This window comes from Schistocerca serialis, chromosome 1, assembly GCF_023864345.2.
Source record: "Schistocerca serialis cubense isolate TAMUIC-IGC-003099 chromosome 1, iqSchSeri2.2, whole genome shotgun sequence".
NCBI lineage: Eukaryota > Metazoa > Arthropoda > Insecta > Orthoptera > Acrididae > Schistocerca > Schistocerca serialis.
In genome coordinates, this window is record NC_064638.1 from 486,875,273 (window position 1) to 486,884,190 (window position 8,918).

At 52.1% G+C, this 8,918-nt stretch overlaps 1 pseudogene; it reads right to left on the reverse strand.

Annotated features, from left to right (window-relative positions):
- Nucleotides 1-4,823: 4,823 nt before the first annotated feature.
- On the reverse strand, nt 4,824-5,000 carry LOC126423611 (U2 spliceosomal RNA; annotated as a pseudogene).
- Between the last annotated feature and the right edge of the window lie 3,918 nt (nt 5,001-8,918).

The window sequence follows — 8,918 nt, forward strand, 5'->3', positions numbered from 1 at the left end:
ATCGGGGGAGGGATATATGGCTTGACATCACAATGGTACACCATCACCTTGACCTTCTCAGGTAATGTGTCATACTCGAAGGCCAAGATGAAGGCACCTGTGGCAACTTGGTGATCCCTTGGACGCCAGTGGACGCGCCGGACGAAATGGACACCTCGTCGATCTAAGTTGGCGCGCAGCTCGTCATCGGACTGTATAAGAAGATATCTGTGGAAAATAATGTCCTGGACCATATTTAAGCTTTTATGCGGGGTGATAGTAACAGGAACATCCCCCAGATTCGTACAAGAGAGCAAGGCTCGTGACTGGGCAGAGGATGCTGTTTGTATTAAGACTGACACTGACCGCATTTTGGACAAGCCCTCCACCTCCCTGAACTTGTCCTCTAAATGTTCGACAAAGAACTGAGGCTTCACGGACAGAAAGGATTCTCCATCAGCCTTGGTACAGGCGAGACACCAGGGCGAATACCTTTCGCTGTCATTCATAGCCTTTCGTTCCTCCCATGGTGTGGCCAGGGAGGGGACCGATTCTGGGTCATACACATTAGCCTCAAAGTGAGCTTTTGAACGCTTAGAGACTGCTGGTGGCTGGTGACCAGCAAGAGAAGATGTGCCACGCTTCATTGCATGCCATCCACCCTGATGCCACCTACTCCGACCAAGGGCCCTCCCTACGGGCGCCATCCAGCCACAGCAAAGGCCACCTGGCAGGGTGGCGATTGCCAGGCGTCCCGATACCCCAGGAGGATAGGCATCTACTCCTTGGCATACCTGGGGAGTTAACGGCGCAGGCATCAGTAGAGCATTCCCTGTGTTGTCAGGGGGCTACAACCAACAGGGTACATGGCGGCCTCACCACAACGGAGTGGCTACCGTGCTGGATTTTAAGTGACATGTAGTCCATGGTCGCTGTCAGTGCAGAAATTAGTACTTCACATTGCTTGGCGGAAGGTGCACGCAGGAACGTATCCATGCCCAAGAGATGGAGAGCAGGCAGGACTGCAATGCAAAGACGAAGAAGCTGGCGAATGTTCTCAACGCAAGATGGACACAATCCACCAAGTAAGGTGCCCTTCCCCAATCGGCTCGCTCTTCGTAAAAATTTTGAGATATGGAGGTCAAACCTGACAGGGGACTATCACATAAGGCCAAAACGTTTGAGACTCCTTTTAGTCGCCTCTTACGACAGGCAGGAATACTGCGGACCTATTCTTACCCCCAAACCTGGAGGGGGGCGCGATGGATGAATCGCCAGTCTGTGAAGCGCGTGTATTTGCCTCCCGCCATGAAGTGGTTGGACGCTGTGAACTCCCTGGTGCACTCGAACACCTTCCCCTGATCAGATTTTCCGAGAAGGAGGTTGCGCAGGCGCTGCCTCAGACACTCGCGGAGCGTCCGCGAGAGAAGACGTTTGGCGCCCCCTCCCACTCAGACATGATCTGCGCTAGTGTTGGCGCTGCGTCCCACGCTGTCATCTTCGTGTTGCGGTCCAACGCCGCCATCTTCGAGTTGCCGTGTAGCCGCAGGCTCTGCCACGACCGCTGCGTCACCCCTCCGATGCCGCCATGTTCAGCGTCGTCCGCAGGCCAGCCGCAGACCTCCACCTGCAACTCGGAAAGCAGATCACTCCAGCGCCAGGTAACACCACGTGGCGCTAGGCGCCTTGTGGCGTTCCTGACGCGTGTCCACAGCGACTGGATGTCGCCTCCGTCTCGTGCGAGGTCGCCCTCAGTGCTGCCGCTAAGGTAGGTGGCCAAGTCGGATCGACTCGGCTCCCTCCCCAGTCGGCGGCGCGCAGCCGTAGATAGTGTGGCCCAGGCGATGTCGCGGACGCTGGCGTCGGCGCAGTGGACCATGCGGAATCCGTGGACGATGGTGGAGATGTCCGCGGCGTCCGCGAGCGGCGTCACGTCACATCCTCCCTCACCCAGCGCGAGGTAAAGCTGTCAGTCGAAGCACGCTGTAGAAGGAAGAGCCAGGATTTGTCAGCCGCTTTGATTGCTTTATCGAGTGGAGACAGCGGCCCCTTGCGTACCGCTCCACCAAGCATAACAAAGTCAAGCCTGGGGAGGAGGAAGACAAGCACCGCGTCAAGGAATAGAAAAGCAACTGGAATCACTCAACAGGGGAAAGTCCACTGGACCTGACGGGATACCAGTTCGATTCTACACAGAGTACGCGAAAGAACTTGCCCCCCTTCTAACAGCCGTGTACCGCAAGTCTCTAGAGGAACGAAAGGTTCCAAATGATTGGAAAAGAGCACAGGTAGTCCCACTCTTCAAGAAGGGTCGTCGAGCAGATGCGCAAAACTATAGACCTATATCTCTGACGTCGATCTGTTGTAGAATTTTAGAACATGTTTTTTGCTACAGTATCATGTCGTTTTTGGAAACCCAGAATTTACTACGTAGGAATCAACATGGATTCCGGAAACAGCGATCGTGTGAGACCCAACTCGCTTTATTTGTTCATGAGACCCAGAAAATATTAGATACAGGCTCCCAGGTAGATGCTATTTTTTTTTACTATCGGAAGGCGTTCGGTACAGTTCCGCACTGTCGCCTGATAAACAAAGTAAGAGCCTACGGAATATCAGACCAGCTGTATGGCTGGATTGAAGAGTTTTTAGCAAACAGAACACAGCATGTTGTTATCAATGGAGAAACGTCTACAGACGTTAAAGTAACCTCTGGCGTGCCACAGGGGAGTGTTATGGGACCATTGCTTTTCACAATATATATAAATGACCTAGTAGATCGTGTCGGAAGTCCCAGGCGGCTTTTCGCGGATGATGCTGTAGTATACAGAGAAGTTGCAGCATTAGAAAATTGTAGCGAAGTGCAGGAAGATCTGCAGCGGATAGGCACTTGGTGCAGGGAGTGGCAACTGACCCTTAACATGGACGAATGTAATGTATTGCGAATACATAGAAAGAAGGATCCTTTATTGTATGATTATATGATAGCGGAACAAACACTGGTAGCAGTTACTTCTGTAAAATATCTGGGAGTATGCGTGCGGAACGATTTGAAGTGGAATGATCATATAAAATTAATTGTTGGTAAGGCGGGTACCAAGTTGAGATTCATTGGGAGAGTCCTTAGAAAATGTAGTCCATCAACAAAGGAGTTGGCTTACAAAACACTCGTTCGACCTATACTTGAGTATTGCTCATCAGTGTGGGATCCGTACCAGATCGGGTTGACGGAGGAGATAGAGAAGATCCAAAGAAGAGCGGCGCGTTTCGTCACAGGGTTATTTGGTAACCGTGATAGCGTTATGGAGATGTTTAACAAACTCAAGTGGCAGACTCTGCAAGAGAGGCGCTCTGCATCACGTTGTAGCTTCCTCGCCAGGTTTCGAGAGGGTGCGTATCTGGACGAGGTATCGAATATATTGCTTCCCCCTACTTATACCTCCCGAAGAGATCACGAATGTAAAATTAGAGAGATTCGAGCGCGCACGGATGCTTTCAGACAGTCGTTCTTCCCGCGAACCATACGCGACTGGAACAGGAAAGGGAGGTAATGACAGTGGCACGTAAAGTGCCCTCCGCCACACACCGTTGGGTGGCTTGCGGAGTATAAATGTAGATGTAGATGTAGAACCCTCTGTCAGGGAGCCAGCAGGGAAGCGTCTAGGAGCTTCAAGTCACGTAGAATTGCAGCGATCGCAACCGTTGGCGTCTGCGAGACTTTGTACCCGGTAGGGACGCCGAGATGGAGGTAGGCGTCGCCCTCACCGAGCACGGCTGGCTCTCCCCCTTGCAGGGCGAATACCGAGCCTAATGTCTCCCGACGGCGGATGTGAAGCGTGGCACACTTCGACGGCTTGAAGGCAAGCCGGGCCCACGTCGTCGCCTCACCCACAACATTGAGGAGTGTCTGCATCGACCACGAATCCCGCGCCAGAAGCACGATATCGTCCGCATACGCCAGTGCACTCACACTGACGCCGCAAAGTGGAATACCACACTCATTTCTGAGCGAGGTTGCGGCGCGAAGTAGCGGTTCGAGCGCGAGGTTGAAGACGATGGGCGACAGTGGACAGCCCTGCTTGACCCTGCTTGAATCTCTATCTCCTCCGTTAGTCCGTCAGATGTCCGGACGTGGGTGGAGCAACCATTGTACATGTCGACAATTAGCTGATGCAATTGCTCTGGTAGTCCCATCCGGCTCAGTACTCCGAGGAGGTGAGCATGAGGCACTGAGCCGAAAGCATTCGCCTCCCCTGCGTCTTGCATCATCAATTTCCGTCTGCACAATAAAGTTGTGTGCTCATGGCAGCCTTCGAACGTCCGGAAGCCCTTTTGTTCTGGAGAGAGCAGGCTCAGACGCTCTGCCCAGAGGGTGTGCGATCCGCAACGATTGCAGCAAAGAGTTTAGAGATGATGGAGCTCAATGCTAAAGGCCGCCAGTTCGTCACGTCCGAGATGTGCCCTTTCTTGTGGATGAGGACGGAAGTGGATACTTTCCACTGCACTGGAGTCTTCCGCTCTTCCCAGCAGCGCAAGAAGATCTTAGCTAGCACATGGCAGCGAGGGTCCTCACGACGCAAGTCCGAGTAGGTGACTCTGTCTGCCCCAGGAGCAGTATTGCTCGCCTTCTGTTGCACCTCTGTGGCGGTGATCGGCGTCAGGACCTCCTCGATGACATCAGGAGGCATGGTGGCGGCAAAGTCCTGGACAGCAGCTGGTGCATCTGAAACAGAAAAATCAGTTTTAATATAATTTTTTCTAAAGTACCATCGATTTGGCAGTATGGCGACGTCTCGCCAAGGGCGCGCTGAATTTCAGACGCTGCATTCGCATCGTACCGGCGTTTTAGGTGGGCCGATCCCGGCGGTACTGCAATGCCGGGCCAGCCCGCAACAGAGGTGGAGCAAGCCTCTAGCACTCCGTCACGAACCAAAAATGAGTTTAATATTCTGGTCCTGCGATGCAGGACGTATCAGATATTAAGTTGATAAGAACAGATTTTATTTAATCATTGAGGTAATATTTGGAAAGGAACGTTGGAGAGGTTCACAGTCGGTAAGGATGAAAAACATCCGCGAAGGTGTAACTCTACGATAGAGACCGGATACCGGAGCATCACGTTTCGGGCCGACGTAACTAAGAATTATCTCTGGGATATAAGATCTTGGTGCGACCCAATGATGTATTCTGGCCAAGATGGAAAGAGTGATATTCTTGTGTTAGCCCCGGTGGAGACCCAGACGTAGCTGGCCGGGGGAAAAAAGGAAGACGAGCAGAGTGGAAGGCTCATATGTCGCTACCAACTCCGCCGCCGGTGTCGACAGCAAAGGCTGGACACACAGGGGACCGGTCTGCATCTGCCTCACTCCAGATCGCCTCCGCTCGATCGAGCAGGGGCCAGATGGGGCCTGAGCACCTCGCAACCCTCAGCCATAATCGGGAGAAAAAAGAGGTAGGAAGTATTCAATGCCGGGCAGGTCCGGCAGAAACACCGGCGGTTCCTGCCCTCACAGGAAGGCCGGCCACATTCTGGAGCCTGCACGCTGCAGCTTCGTCATATTCGGGTCCCGGGAGAGCAATGACTAAAGAAAATACATCGGATATCAGTGTGTTTTGTATGCGACCTTGCTACCATTAAGATCTTGGTGCTGATAAGAACGGATACTACACTTTGATTTTAGCCATGTCGGGTCCAGCTAAACTGGTGATTGTCCGACCTTTGCTTAACGTGATTCATAAGAATAAAGACTTTCTGTTCAGCAACAATAACTTTATTGCGAGAGCGTATTTGACGACGCCCGGCATGCATGGACTGATCGGAGTTATAAAATTTGCTTCCGGCCTCTACAGAAGAATCCTTAATCCTGGGAAAACTTCCGTAGTTATGGGAGAGGAAACAGTACTCGTCTACATGCGCTACAGCCTGAGACTGCGCCTTGCGGATAGCGCCCTGCAGCTGATGTTCAGCAGCTGTGTGTGTGTGTGTGTGTGTGTGTGTGTGTGTGTGGTTTGAGGTTTTCGGGCGCTAAACAGCGTGGTCATCAGCGCCCAAACGCATAGAAACAGGAACACAAACGGTGAAGGGACGAAGACGGACAGCGAACAAGGAGAAAGGCTAAAAGACACAGACCTGATACAGTTCAAAATCCTCACATACAGAGGCAAACAAGAGCACAAGAAACGCACTAAAAAAGGAAAGGAAACACAAGGAAAAGAGAACAGAAATCGAAGTGAAACAAGTAGATAATGGTGACTGGCGGACCTCTTACCTAAAACCTGGCCGAGCCAGTCACCCAGCAGCACATTAAAATCCTCTCCCTAAAATCCTAGGCAACAAATTGGACAGGACACAAAACCGTAAGACCTTAACCACAGTCGTTGGGTCGTCTTGCAAAATAGAGGGCAAATCCGGTGGCAAGGAAACCACCGCCCTCTGGTCAGAGAATAAAAGACAGTCAGGTAAAATGCGGCGGACAGTAATCTGGACGCCACAAGCACTGCAGATTGGGGGGTCTTCCTGCCGGGGTAAAAAACCATGCGTTAAAGGACTGTGCCCGATGCGGAGGCGAGTGAGGAGAACCTCAGCCCGCTTGCATGACTGGTAGGACGTACACCATGGCCGTGTGGTGGCCTTGACCAGACGCAGCTTATTTTCACCGACTGCTAGCCACTCCTCTTCCCATTGAAGCATAACACGAAAACGCAAAAGGGAGGTAACAGCATGGAGGGGTACGGCACATTCAACAACGTGAGGGAGGGAACATGCATCTTTGGCAACCACATCCGCCAGTTCGTTTCCCCTAATACCCACGTGCCCTGGCACTCAGCAGAAAGAAACCTCCTTCCCCTGCCGTTGCAGGGGAGTAGGGCATCATGGATGTTCTGGACGACGGTATCTGCTGGGTACAAGTGTTGCATGGTCTGAAGGGCACTCTGGGAGTCAGAACAGATGAGAAACTTAAGACTGGGAACACATCTCATCTGCTCCAATGCCCGCAAGATCGCAAACAATTCAGCATCAAAGATGGTAAACGCCACAGGAAGCCGTAACTTGACGACTCGATCAGGGAAAACAACAGATCCATCCGTAAATACTGGTACATGATCAGGATGCTGGTTTAAAATATCGTAAAATAAGGAGGCAAAAACAAACGCAGGAGTGCAGGTCCTCCGGTACTCTGACAAGTCTAAAAGGACGCTGGGCCTCTGGAGCAACCAGGGAGGCAGGCGGGTAAAACCCTGGAGTTGGGGTGCCACACGCTCCACATCAAGGGTCTCAAGCAAATGCTTGGCACGAATCCCAAATGGTCTCGTTGCCCTGGGACGACTGGAAAAGAGACGTTCCATAGACGGTCGGGCAACGGTAGGGTACTCAGGGGAGGTAGGACAGGCAAGGAATTGACGCACCTGTCGCACCATAAGGCGTTTCCTCCGGATGGAGAGCGGCGGTTCCCCTGCCTCAGCACACAGGCTGGGGATGGGGCTGGTACGGAAGGCACCAGTGGCCAGCCTGATACCCTCATGGTGTACTGCGTCAAGGATCTTCAGATACGATGGCATCGCTGACCCATACACGGTTTATCCATAGTCAAGACGCGATCGGACGAAAGCCCTATAAAACTGCAGCAGACGCGCCCGATCTGCTCCCCAGGACTGATGGCTCAGACACTTCAAAATATTCAGTGCCTTCAGGGCCCGCACCTTGAGGCCTTTAAGGTGCGGCAACCACAACAACTTGGAATCAAAATTGCGGCCCAGGAACCTCGCAGTGTCGCTAAAAGGAAGAATGGTGTCCCTCAGACGCAATTCAGGGAAATTAAAAAGACGTCGAGAACGATTAAAATGAACACACACACATTTGTCTGCAGAAAAGGTAAAACCCATCTTCGCAGTCCATGCCTCTAATCGCTTTATCGTAAGCTGCAACTGCTGACTAGCAAGGAGGGTGACACTTAAAACGCTTCCCTGAGGAACACCATTCTCCTGCACGTACAAATCAGATAGCACATTACCAACCAGATATCGAAATAGGCGGTAGGAAAGAGAGGACCGAATGAAGATGGGGAGATGGCCACAAAAGCCCCACTGATGGAGTTGACTGAGGATAAGGCGGCGCGAGGTAGTGTCATACGCCTTATTAATGTCAAAGAATACACCTAGACAATGCTGGTTACGGAGGAAGGCCGCCTCAAGCAGGGTCAAGTTGTCTATATTTGAACGACATCTACGAAAGCCACACTGAGTGTGGCTAAGGAGCTGCCTGGTCTCGAGCAACCAAACCAGGCGACAGTTGACCATGCGTTCCAATGTCTTCTCGACACAGCTCGTCAAAGCAATACTCCGATAACTACTGGGATGCATTCGGTCCTTCCCCAGTTTGAGGAGGGAATCAAAATCACCTCCCACCATAGTCAGGGAACGTGCTGCATAACCATATAATATTAAAACAATTCAGGAGAACTTCCTTGGATGGCAGCAACAAGTGCTGCAGCATGCTGTACCGGATTTGATCATGACCGGGCGCAGTATCATGAGCCGAATCCAGTTCCCACATTGTGAAGGGGCAGTTGTAGGGTTCAGAATTGGGAGACTGGAAGTCCAAGTGAGCCCTCTCGATGGCAGTGCGGTAGCGGCAGAAATCTGGATCACAGTTAATAGCGGCGGTAGATTCCGCAAAATGCATGGCCAGTGTCTGGGCAATGTCTCTCGGCGCCGTGAGGAGACATCCCTGATGCAGCCAGCAATGCTGTGACAGGTAGTTGGCTGCGTTTTCCGGAAATCCTCCTGATGGCTTCCCATACTTTCGTAGAACTAGTGGAGCGGGAGATGGAGTTCAAGAACGATTGCCATGACCATCGTTTGCTCTCTTCAATCACTCGCCGAGCCTTGGCCCTTGCCACCCAAAAGGCCGCAAGATTGTCAGCTGAGGGAAGGCACTT